Source organism: Elaeis guineensis, chromosome 16 (assembly GCF_000442705.2).
Source record: "Elaeis guineensis isolate ETL-2024a chromosome 16, EG11, whole genome shotgun sequence".
Lineage (NCBI taxonomy): Eukaryota > Viridiplantae > Streptophyta > Magnoliopsida > Arecales > Arecaceae > Elaeis > Elaeis guineensis.
In genome coordinates this window covers 25498733-25512812 of record NC_026008.2, presented here as the reverse complement: position 1 = coordinate 25512812, position 14080 = coordinate 25498733, and positions in this window count along the sequence as shown.

The window sequence follows — 14080 nt, the reverse complement described above, 5'->3', positions numbered from 1 at the left end:
ATTTCTACACTTCTCTCTCTGTCTCTCGTGTGTGATTCTGTTAGGATTTGATACCTCGAGATTCAGCCCATATTAAGCCCATAGCGAGGTTCGCGGTGAAAAACGAAGTCCAACGAGATCAAGATCACCTGAAATGGAGCTCGGATGGAGGAGATACGAGCTTTTGAAGTCGGCATGAGATTCGAGGCGGCGGAGGACCGCCGGCGACCGGTGGCGGGCGGCCCAGTCGGGTGCGCCGCCCCGCACGCCGGCCCTGCTGGCCCTTTGCACCGGTCCATCGTGGACCGGATGGTCCACGGCTGGGCCTGTAGACCGCATGGGCATTTCCCACGTGTTTCATGCGGTCCACGGCACTATTCCGTGGACCGATCGCGATCGGACGGCCCAGGGAGTTTTCGGTGACGATCCGACGGTTCAGGAGGTTGATTTGGCTTGTTTAGGACTCTTAAACCTAATCTAATTAGGTTTAAACCCTGTTTTAACTCTTTAAAAGGCCTGTGGACGAACAGTAAAGGGTGTGGATCGGTTTTTCACGCCGTACGAAGCCCGTACGGAATCCAAGAGAAGAGAAAGGCGGAAGCGCTGAGAGAGAAGGAGCAAGAGGCTTTTGGACAGCGGTCGTCGGACACTTCAGGGGTTCAGGGGGGTCTTCAAGAGAGAGAGAGCTTTTGTGAGGAGAACTTCTAGTGAAAGAGAATTGGGTGTACAAGGGTTGAGGGTGAGGTCTCCTCTTGTAAATTTTTTTTTTCATAGTGAAGTTTGCATGCCCCATGGAGGCGAGCCCTTTTATGGCTGATCCACGTATTTTGATTATTTTTCTTTTGTTTCGTTTCTTCTTTCTTCCTGCTGCATCGCATGGTACTGAAAAGATCTTGGGAGGTGGTGTCCTGGTCAGACATCCACCCAACAAGTGGTATCAGAGCAAGATGGTACAAAGATGCAGATTGCAGTGGTGGTGAGCAAGACTGAAGATGGAGAAGATAGGAACAATCAAGATGGAGATCAACAAGTTCGATGGCAAGAGCAATTTCTCCTTGTGGCAGGCAAGGGTGAAGGACGTGCTCATCCAACAGGGGTTGATCGATGCTCTCTTGTGTGATGAGAAGCCGACCACCATGAAGGTGCGGGATTGGAAATGGCTACAGATGCAGGCGGTGAGTACCATCCGCATGTACCTGGTGGATGAGGTGGTGATCCATGTGCTGAGCGAGACTTCCCCGACGGTGCTGTGGTCGAAGCTCGAGGAGTTGTACATGGCGAAGTCTCTCTCCAACACTCTTTTCCTCTAGAGGCAGTTCTACCAACTACGGATGATTGAGGGACAGAGCATGCAGGAGCATCTCAGCCACTTCCAGAAGATCCTCACCGACCTCCTCAGCATTGGTGAGAATGTTGAGGAGAAGACCAGGGCGCTGATTTTACTGACGTCGCTTCTCCCTTCGTACGAGTCCTTGGTAACTGCTCTTCTAGTGAGGAAGAGCACTATCAAGATGGATGAGGTCACCGTGGCGATACTCCAGAATGAAGTTTTCAAGAGGGAGAACCCAGCTTCGAGCTCAGCTGGCAGTTGCTCAGCTTTGGTGGCTTCTGGAAGAGCAGGAGGCGGTAGACAGAACGATAAGAGATCGCAACGAGGGCGATCCAAGTCCAGGAGGGACTTGAGCAAAACCAGGTGTTACCGGTGTGAGGAGTTGGGGCATCTAGCCAGAGATTGCCCCCAACTTAAAAATCGGATGGTGGCTGCTGTAGCGACGGCTGGCAGTGATTCAGTTAGAGATGTCCTGGCGATATCTGATGAGGTATCTACTTCTTCCCAGCAGTGGATATTAGATTTTGCATGCCCCTATCATGTATGTTGCAGAGAGGAGCAGCTTAACTCCCTGGAGAATAGTGAGGGCACTATATATCTGTCAGATGGATCGAGCTGTGCGATCAGAGGCATTGGGACGGTCAGCTGGAGGACACATGATGGTGCAGTGAGGAGATTGGGGGAGGTCCGATACATACCTGATTTTAGATGGAATCTTATCTCACTTAGCAGACTAGATTCGAGAGGCTACAGGACGGTAGCTGGTGGAGGAATCCTGAGGGTGCTACGCGGTGATAGAATTGTGCTGGAGGGGAAGAAAGGGAGCAGAGGACATTATTACCTGACAAGGAGCCCAGTGCGAGGTGGAGCTTCGGGAGTCAGATGGAGCCCAGAGTGAGGTGGAGCTCCAGGAGGCGAATCGGGCACGAGATAGGAGACTCGGGAGGATGAGAGGCGACGTCGCAAGGTGAGATTCCTATTACCGCAGGACGATGCCCCGAGCAGGTCTCAGGTCAGGAGGAGCACAGCATACGATGGAGATGGGATCGAGCAGCCTGGCTCGACTTTCATGTTTGCCCATCCATGATCAGCAGGCGATTGCCCCAGGGGATGGGGGCAAGGAGATCCAAAAGCTCTCGAAGTTTGAAGGAGGCCGAATATCGAGTCGAGATGGAGATTGTTAGAATTTGATGCCTTGAGATTCAGCCTACATTGAGCCCACAGCGAGGTTCGCGATGAAAAATGGAGTCCAACGAGATCAAGATCACCTGAAACGGAGCTCGGATGGAGGAGATACGAGCTTTTGAAGTTGGCACGAGATTCGAGGCGATGGAGGACCGCCGGCGGGCGGCCCAGGCGGGCGCGCGGCCCAGGCGCGTGCAGGCCCGCGCACGGGAGCGGGCCGGCCCTGCTGGCCCTTTGCACCGGACCACCGTGGACCGGGCGGTCCACGACTGGGCCTGTGGACCGCGTGGGCGTTTCCCATGCGTTTCACGCGGTCCACGGCACTATTTCATGGACCGATCATGATCGGACGGCCCAGGGAGTTTCTGGTGACGATCCGATGGTTCAGGAGGTTGATTTGGCTTGTTTAGGACTCTTAAACCTAATCTAATTAGGTTTAAACCCTGTTTTAACCCTTTAAAAGGCCTGTGGATGAATAGTAAAGGGTGTGGATCGGTTCTTCACACCGTACGAAGCCCGTACAGAATCCAAGAGAAGAGAAAGGCAGAAGCACTGAGAAGGAGGCTCCTAGACAGCGGTCGCCAGGTACTTCAGGGGTTCAGGGGGATCTTCCAAGAGAGAGAGAGCTTTTGTGAGGGAAACTTCTAGTGAGAGAGAATTGGGTGTACAAGGGTTGAGGGTGAGGTCTCCTCTTGTAAATTTTTTTTTTCATAGTGAAGTTTGCATGCCCCATGGAGGCGAGCTCTTTTATGGCTGATCCACATATTTTGATTGTTTTTCTTTTATTTTATTTCTTCTTTCTTCCTGTTGCATCGCATGGTACTGAAAAGATCTTGGGAGGTGGTGTCCTGGCCAGACATCCACCCAACAGATTCTGATGGAGATCAAGGAAGAAAAGTATCTCCATCACCCCCTACCAATGAAAGCACTGTCGAGGAACTACGATAAGAAGAAGTACTATCGATTCTATCATAATCATGATCATGATACCAAATAGTGTATTCAACTCAGGGATGAAACGGAAGTCCTGATTCGAAGAGGCTACATCAGAAAGTTTCAATGCGATTGTCCGACTTAACCTCCTACTATTCAATAACCTCAGCATCAACCTAAGAAAGCAAACGATAATTGACTAATGATGGAAGTCATCAACATGATTTTCGGGTGATTGAGAGACTGGGGGGCAAACTCCTAAGAAGAGTCATCGAAAAAGCAATGATATGATAATGTAATCTTTTTTTCGGATGATGATGTTTGAGGAGTATAAACTCTTCATGATGATGCTGTCGTCCTTTCGATGATGATAGTAAATTATGATGTAAAATTTTTTTTTGTAGATAATGGAAGCTCTACAGATGTGTTATTATACTCTGCTTTTTCTCAAATGCGACTACCAACTGACCGACTCAGAAGAGTCTCTGCGCCTTTAGTTGGCTTCATTGGAGATGTATCAGTGTGGAGGAAGAAATTACTCTCCCTCTGACTGCAGGAACCAACCCACGATAAAACATCATTCTCTTAACGTTCACGGTTGTCCAAGTTCCTTCGACTTACAACGCCATACTTGGACAATCGGGACTCAATACGTTGAGAGTGATTGTTTTGACTTACCATCTCCTTGTCCGATTCTCAACAAAGAGTAAAGTCGGAGAGATGCGAAGGGATCAACAACTGATCCGATGCTGCTTCATGGTTTCAGTCGAAGACAGCAAGCTTGAAGATCCTCTATCGATTGACAAATTAAACCAGAGGGATAATGAAGAAAGAGGAGAGCCAGTTGAACAACTGCTTTCGATCCCATTGAGAGAGGATGACCCAACTAAAACTATTCGAATTGGGTCACAGCTGCTTGAGTTGGAGCAAAAGCAACTGGTAGAACTACTGAGAGCCAACGCCGATGTTTTTTCTTGGTCGACAGTCGATATGCCTGGAATTTCTCTAGAAATAATAATTTACTTGTGGAATGTTGATCTAAAAGTTAAATCGGTGAGACAGAAGAAAAGATATTTTGCACCAGAGAGACAGAAGGTCATCGACGAAGAAGTGGACAAACTTCTTATAACAGGTTTCATCAGAGAAGTCAATTATCTAGATTGGCTAGCTAATATCGTGATGGTAAGGAAAGTCAATGAAAAATGAAGAATCTGCATCGACTACACTAATTTGAATGAAGCATGTCTAAAGGATAGCTTCTCTCTACCAAAGATTGATAATTAATCGATGCAACATCGGGGCATAGACTCCTGAGTTTCATGGATACCTTCTTAGGATATAATCAGATCCAAATAATACTCGAAGATGAGGAGAATACAGCCTTCACAACCGATAAAGGCATTTACTGTTGTAAGATGATGTCATTTGGCTTGAAGAATGCCAGAGCGACTTATCAATGGTTGGTCAACAAGGTGTTTAAGGTACAAATCGGGCGTAACATGGAGGTTTATATTGATGATATGCTGGTGAAAAATGTCGAAACTCATAACTATATTCGAGACTTAGAAGAAGCCTTCGATACACTTCGACAACATCAGATGAAGTTGAATCTGATTAAGTGTGCATTCGGGATGACTACTGAAAAATTCTTCAGATTTCTCATATCATAATGGAGAATCGAGGCTAGTCCAGAGAAGATAAAGGCTATTATTGATATAAAGCATCTCAATTTCAAGAAGAAGATACAGCAACTAAATGGAAGATTGCCGCACTCAATCGATTCATTTTGAAGTTGACAAAAAAGATGTTTGTCCTTCTTCAAGATCTTGCAGCAAATGAAGGACTTCTCATAGTCAGATGAATATCGACAGTCCTTTGAAGAATTAAAAAAATACTTGATGTCTCTCCTCCTACTCACAAAACCAAAAGAGGGGGAAGTGTTGTATCTCTACTTGGCAACTTCTTCGAAAGTAGTCAGCTTGATTTTTATCCAAGAGGATGAAAATTGGATTCAACGATCAATATACTATACCAGCAAAATACTTCACAATGCCAAGACCAGATATTCGAAGGTAGAGAAAATTATCTACGCTTTGATCATATCAACTCAGCATCTTCGACCATACTTTCAAGTTCACTCGGTGGTTGTCGTCACAGATCAGCTTTTGAAGATGATCTTACATCGAACAAATACCTCTGGTCGGATGGCAAAATGGATGATCAAACTCAGTAAATTCGACATATAGTATCATCCATGACCATCAATGAAGGTTCAAGTCTTGACCGACTTTATCGTCAAGTGTACTGTACCCGATGATAGATCTGAGCATAAATCTAACAACAAGTCTGAGCAAGTTGAGAATCCAAAGGCCAAACTTGAATCGGTATGGGTGCTATATGTTGATGGAGCATCCAATGCCCAAGGGAGTGGAGCCAACCTTATCCTCACCAACTCCAAAGAGATTGTGACTGAATATGTCATTTGGTTCAACTTCAAAGCATCCAATAAGCAAGTCAAATATGAAGCGTTGCTAGTCGGCTTGAAGATTGCTAAAGAGCTTGGCACAGACAACTTAAAGGTCTTCACTGACTCACAACTAATCATCGGACAGGTTAAAGGTGAATTTGAAGTCTGAGATCCGACCATGATGAAGTACCTTTAAAAAGTGAGAGATCTTATCCAAATCTTCAAATATTTCAAGATCTCTCACATCCCAAAAAGTGAAAATATGCGTGTCAATATACTTTCTCGACTAGCAACTACTTCTTTCAATCTACTCGATCGAATGTTTGTTGAATATCTCGAACAATCGAGTATTGACAAGGTCAATGAAGTGCTACAAATAAATAATGAACCAAGCTGGATGGATTCGATTATTTAATACTTAACCGACAGTATTCTTTTCAAGGATTCCTTAGAAGTCAAACGATTAAGATGGATGGCTTCGCAGTATATCTTGATGAATAGACAACCATACAAAAGATCATTCTCTCTTCCTCTACTTAAATGTTTGAGACCTATGAAAGTTGATTATGCTCTTCGAGAAGTCCATGAAGGGATTTGCAAAAATTACTTAAGGAGCAAATCATTGGCTTATAAAGTTCTGCGATAGGGCTATTACTGGCCTACCATGAAGAAAGATGCAGCTGAACTTGTTCGGAGGTGTGAGGCATGTCAGAAGTATGCCAACATATAGTATTAACCAGCCAGTCAGTTGGCACCGATCATTGTACCATGGCCATTTGCACAATGAGAAATCGACATTCTTGGCCCCTTCCCTTCAATGACTGGTTAGAGGAAGTTTTTGGTAGTTGTCGTGGATTACTTCATCAAATGGATGAAAACTGAACCCCTGGCATAAATCACTAAAGACAAGATGGAAGATTTCATTCAGAAGTCTCATATGTAGATTCAGATTGCCACACACCATCATCACCGACAATGATCGATAATTCAACAATCAAAACTTCAAAAAATTTTGTGCAAAACTTCATATCATGCACAAACTCACCTCTGTTAGCCATCCACAATCAAATGGTGAAGTGGAGGTCACAAACTGAACGATCCTACATGGACTCAAGACTCGACTGAACGAAGCTAAGGGCTTATGGATGGAAGAGCTATATCCTATCTTATGGGCTTGTCAAATGACTCTTCGCATCCCAACGGGAGAGTCACCATTTAACCTTGCATATGAAATGGAAGCAATAATCCCATTAGAGATCGGATTGCCGTCAATAAAGGTCGAACAGTATGCAAAGCTAAGCAACTCCGACTGTCGAAGGGCCGACTTGGACTTGCTCCTAGAGGTTCGGCAGCAAGCTTAGATAAGAATGGCTGCATACCGATAAAGAGTGGCCCAATATTACAATACGAGAGTCAAACTGAAGGTCTTCCATTCTGGAGATTTGGTCCTGAGAAAAGTAGAAGTTTCAAAACTCTTGAATCAAGAAAAACTATCTCCAAATTGGAAAGACTCCTACAGGATGATTGAAACCCTTCACCCTGGTGCTTATCGATTAGAAACCTTCGATGGAATGACTGTCTCCCGAACGTGGAATGCAGACAATCTGAGAATGTATTATCAATAAAATTATCTACATGTATAACCTATTTGAAATGATATGATTGGGTTTCTACTTTCCTTGAATATTCGACTATCTACAAATATAATGTCTGACCAATGATTTATCGACAAACATACATACCGACCCAATCTCGATCGAATAATTGTATATGCCAACTCTTGTTGATCAACTCTACATATCAACAATAGGTGGACAATTACATATATCGACTCAACTATAGTTGAGCAGAACAATAAGCCGACTTGACTTTGGTTGAGCAAAAATTATACCGACTTGACTCCAATCGATCGAAGGATATTCACCTAACCCCCATATATCAGATACTTAAAAAAATTCATGCCTATAGTTGGCTGATACCCAACTAACAGGAAAATCTATGACTCCAACTATCGATTATTAGTTGGCATATCGATTGATAGTCGGTGGTCGATTGATATTCGTCTACATTGGTAATGATTATCTATGATAAATGACACTTTCAAGAAGTTCAATACTTAGAAAAAGTTTTCTTTATTTATTTATCAATAAAGGATTACAAAATTGACTAAGGTTTGGTTACAAAAAGAAAAGTCAGACTACAATCTGATAACAAAAATAAAGACCTAAGATGTCTATGCCAACTACTGCTGCTTGGTCTCCTCAGTTGCTGCACCAATCACCGTCGCAGCTCTGATCTCCTAGCCATCAACAGTAGCCGATTTTACTTCGATCGATGTGGGTACAGCTTTTTTAGTTAGAGTAGCCGCTTCATCAGTCAGCTCTACTTCTATCATCGGGATAGTGATGCTACGCAGATCCAGATCTGGGTAAAGACTCCCGACAGCATCTCTGCCATCTTCATACCTGATCCAGTAAGCCGCATTGCCACCCTCGAGAATTTCATTCTTAAAGTCTTTAGACTTCTTGTAGTCCTCGACGGCCTGTTCCTATGCTCGATTGAGAGCCTCCTGAGTCAGCTTCATCTCCTCCTTGGTGAAGGCCAACTCTGCATCGGCCAGTGCCAACTGAGCTTCGATGGCCCGATGCCTCTCCTGTTCTCCCTCCAGTTCCTCAATACAACCATCACTAATCACGTGCTTCTTCCTCTTGATTTGTTCCTCTTGGAACGTGGTTGACTTCTGAGCCAACTCTAACTCAGCTCTAGCCGACTCCAACTTAATTTTCATACAGGAGATCTCCTCCTAATATTTCTCCTCCCATTCTATTGCCGCTTGAAGATGTTCAACGGTAGTAGCTTTATCGACGTTCGCGACCACAACCTTATTGGCCCATGACCAACGGAGGTTCGCAATCACCCTGTACCCTCTCTCTAGTGCTAATATATCATGCACCAGTTGAAAAGAAGAAGAGAAGGGTTAAAAAAAAGAGAGCAAGTATAAGAAAGGTAGATGGAGAACGGAGTATCGACTTATGCTGAAGATCGTCGGGTAATATGACGAGAACATGTCGGACACGGTCTGACACTTCCTATTCTCCCTGTCAGTCAAGAGAAGTGCAGCCTTCAGAAATCGTTTAGCCAACTTTGGGTTCGCTAAAGCTGACTTACCAGTGGAAATCTGAATGTCAAAGATCTCCATGGAGTTCGTTAGAGCCCCATCGTCAGCCAAAACTACTGGTGCCTTCCCGTATTCCTGTGCGGATGATTGATCTGCAGGAACCGCCATCCATTTGAGTGTGGATGGCATCTGAGATATAGCCGGCTCTATGTTGACTGGCTCTGGCTCGAAAATGGGTGGCACCTGAGATACCATCGACCCCCCACTGACCGGCTCTAGATCGGCAACCACGACAATATCATCATCACTTGGTTGCCTAATTGGCGAGCGAACTTCGACCGGTGGTAAAGCCATCAGAGTGAGCAAGACAAATACTGCTTCGGTGATGGCTTCTGGGACGACCACCGATAATGTATTGGGTCGAACCTTCTTCGACGCACGAGAAGGACCCACATTGGCAATGGGCCTCTTCTTGATGGTGAATTGTCAGACCTCATCTATCGAAGGTCGCGCCGAAGGTTGTATAGCTGTAAGTAGAAGATAATAACTTAGTTACAAATTTGAAGTCAAATTAAAAAAAAAATAAAAAATCGACTATGTTATACCTATGGCAAGCATCAAACTAAATTCGGCATCATAAAGAGCCTACTCCATCAATAGCTCTCGTTGTTGAGAGACTTTCATATCCTTCAATCAGAGGAAGTCTTCCCGATCGACGGCATCGATTCGGTTGAGATTATTTGGGCTCACTCTCGGACTTCTCCAAGTGGAAGGAAAGCCTCAAATTAAAGAAGAAGAAATAAAGAAAAATTGAATCTTGCAATCATGGATGGAAGACGGAAGGCTGGTAATGAAGGACAGACCCCTCCTCGGACTGAAAAACCACCAATCCTCAGCCTTCGGATGAGGACGAAGAACCAAGAAAGCATGAAAGAGGGACAGTCTGGGATTGGTTGGAATCATATGATGCAATAAGGAAAAGATAATGAGGAGTCAAATAGAATTTAGAGCAAGCTGGATTGGGCAGAGTCGGTAATAGTCCAAAATATTTTGAACAAACTCCAGAATAAAAAATTGAAGGCCAGCTCGAAGGTTCTCAACATAGAAAGTAACTTGATCTAGAGGAGAAAAAATCATCCAACCATTCGGACTAGGTGCAGACAGCCGAAACTGCTCCTGGATGCGACACTATTCCCGAAGGCAAATGATTGTAGACTCGATCAGAGAAAAAACCTCTACTATTGGGCCCGAATGGGAACCGCCAATAGAACTAGTCGGTCGACTAGCCCGAGAAGGACTAGGGGCTCTATCTATTGGTCTATTCTCATCTACCCTAGCCTTACCTTTGCCTTTCCTACTGCTACTTGCCATTGATAATGGTGGAAGAAAAATTTTAAAGGAAGTAGGAAAGTGAAAGGAAGGAGGAAGACCTACCTGAAAGCTAAGAAAACCTGAGGGACCACGAAGATGTGAGGAAGAAGAAGATGGCTCTGAAACTTCAACTTCCACTGGAACTCAAAGATACTTTTGACACCCACAGAGATCGTTCGGGCTCTCAGAATTGCAGTAGAAGGTCCAAATGAGGGAAGAAAGCAACCTTATATATATAGAACCCATCGATGGTCAAGATAGGCTCATTCAAATCGAGATTGTCCTTGATCCTGATATGTGGCTACATCTGAATCGATCATCATTTGGACCTTTTGATGCACCTACCGCTAGATTGAGACACGTGGGCACAATTCGCATGAATTGACAGGAGCCAACAGTCGTTGGACACGTGGTGGCTCCCAATCAACTAAAATCAAATCAAATCAGATCATTCTGCCATTTGGTTGACTGTAACCATAAAATAACCATCTCTTCGAATCGACATTCCAATGATGATCGCACGATCATCGAAACAACAAAACAACTAGAGACCTTTCAATTTTCAAGGGGATCATTAATGCCTACAGCCAAAATGACCATAAAATCGAGGCTCAAAATGACACGTGGAGACTCCCTTCATCAAATGTGTCAAGCCATGTGTCTATCAAGCCATCTTGGACTTGGGAGTGGGGGGCGATTCACGATAGGCCATCCAAATATGTGTCGGTATCCTATGGAGAACCGTCAAAATCAAATCGCTCAATGAGTTTTGGTTCAACTATGATATCTATAAGGCTCATCATCCGACTTTCTATCTATGACAAAGACACGGGCATCTGACTATCAGTCGGTGCACCAAGAGACGGTCAGTAATTTTCAATCGACTTCCCTGATGGATCCAAGTCAACCATTACGACTCGCTCGACTTCATAACCGATGGTTAGTCGGTATATCAGAGTCACCAATTGATGGTCAGTTAGTTTATTACAAGCACCAACATACAGTCGGTACGCCCACATCTCCGATACACAATCGATATATCAGAAACTGCTAGGGTAAAGAGGGCGTAACGGCTACTTACCATGATTATTAGAGGGTATTAATTATCCACTCCATGATCGTATAATGTCAGGATAAATGGGATCCTACGTGCCAAACCTGTTGGGAATAGTGTCCCAAAGCCAATCGTCAGCCTGTTGATGGTTGTGCTCATTTTTGTATTTATATATGAATTATGAATTAATAAAAATTATTTTGGTATTTTTTATCATAAAATATTTCATCTTGTAATGAACTCCTATGTTGTGGTGAAGTCCTTAGGACTATTTAGACTCGACAAAGGAGGATTTATCGTTTAGTCCTTAAATCTGTTTGCGACCAAATGATACATTGTTACCAAGGATGATAACGTTTATCAAGCATAGGTCGTTGTGTGCATATAGGTTGGTTGTCCTCTTAACCAATGAGTGTGGAGACACTGGTATGGCATACAGGTGAGATGTAAGGGTACATCTGCACTGAACGTGACCGACTCCGGAGCTATTTTTGCTGTCAAGATTTGCTCCGATGGAATATGAGTATAAATATCCCTCCGACCTGAGACTGCCACGGTGACTTGCAAGCAACTCACTGTACTTAGGCACTGGACTACCTGAATTTTTAATTCAGTGACGGAAGGCTGTTGGGTGTAGTCAAGTACTTGACTTATCAGTGTGTGTGTCAAGATGGGATTGACCACTCCAGTTTAGGAGCTGCATACAGTCGTGTTTCAATTTAGTAAAATCTTAGCCAGGGTAGTCCTTGTGAGGAGTCACAGGACTATTTGAGTTGAGCACGATTCGAATGATCTGATCAGGGTTGACAGTTTAACCCTGAGTCATCCTAAACACAGGGGTCAAAAGGATGAATTATACAGTAACCATATTCATGTAGGTTCTGAGTGTTGTGATTGCGACTCTTCGATCTATCCGAACATCGGATACCATTGCTAGATGGTCACTTCAATTAGTACAGGAATTGGTTCCTGTGCTACCGGCTTAGGTTCGAACCTGTGGGGTCACACATATTAGAGGTTCCTATCTGATCTGATGGCTGATGTAAAATCCTACATATTTGAGACTTAGTGATCGAGAATCAGGATTCTCTGATCATAAGTTCCACACATTATGGGTACCGGGGTCAAGAGTCCCACTGGTTGGGACTTTTCGATCAGGATTATATATCGATGAATTCTGATGCCTGATTGCCCATCGAATTTAGACTCAGTATTTATGGGAGATTTAAGTAGTAATTTGATCACTAATTAACTTAATTTGATTGAGTAATTATTTTTGAATCAAGTCCAATTGAATTGGATTCAGTTGGGTTTGACCCGATTAGGATAAGAGTTGACCTAATCGTCGAGATGGTTTGGTCCCTGATTTGATCAGGGGTTGGGCTTAATCAATTTCTAATTTGATTAGAATTTTATTGAGCCTAATTAAGTCTAATTTAATTGGATTTAAATTAGTCTAATTGGACCTAATTTATTTGGTTCAGTTAGGTTGGTTTAAATAATGAAACCACCTTGACCCAATCTCCATGCGCCACCTCACTTCCATTGCACCCATTTGAATTCATGAGAAAAAACTTCTCACGAATTTTTTTCTCACACCAAGCCCTCTCCACGTCCCACTTTAATGTGCCAAATAAATGGATAAGGATGATTGGTTGGCCATTCAAATTCAAAATAAAGTTTGAATTTGAATGGGCAATCAATCTTTGCACCTTATCCCTTTTTTTACGTCCTATTTATTACATGAGAAAAGATTTCTCATGAAATCACTCCATGCATAATTTAAGCCACGCCTTACACCTTTAGTGGATAAGGGATGAGTTGGTATCCATTTGAATTCAAATTTGATTTGAATTCAAATGTGCAATTACTCATCTTTATCCTTTCTTTTGGATAAGACGTTTGACGTGGTTATAAAAGGAGGAGAAGAGTGGGGCGTGCAAGAAGAAGATTTTTGGAAAAAAATTTTGGGGCGTGAGAAGTCTTGTGCGTGAGAAGAAAGTCCATATCCTTCCAAGAGAAAAAGAAAGAAAAGAAAAAAAGTGGGTGCAAGATTTTCAGTGAGTTCCTTACAGTTTTAGCCTGGGGTTCGGGAAGTGAAAAAGTGAGCTACGAGTGTCGTGAGCCCACAAAATCTCAGAAAGATCTTCAACATCCTCTCAAACACATTTGTTGATGATCCAGAGCATCCTAAGAAGCGACAGATATCGATCGAAGGAGTTCGATCAGCATCGGCCATCAAAAAGGCTCTACAAAGAGCTAGCACTCGTGAGGAGTCGATCAGATCGGGAGCTTCATGTGGATGATCTGTAGAGGCCAGACACACTGTGTGGCTACATTGCGATGATCAGACTCTCCCAATGGTGATCAAATTGCGACGATCTACTATCCGCACAAAGGTATTGTGTTCTGAACACATTACAATAAAGTGTTTACTGTTTGAATTTGAATTTCAAATTTAAATGAATGTATGCTATATATCATATTTAGATCCTAGTGTAGGGTAAATTCATGTTAATTAATTAGATTAATTAATATTTTTTCACTGTAAAATCATAATTTTGAAAAAATTTTAAAATTACCATTTTACCCCTGCACTGAATTTTCCATAAATGGTATCAGAGCGGGTTCTTAGATATGATA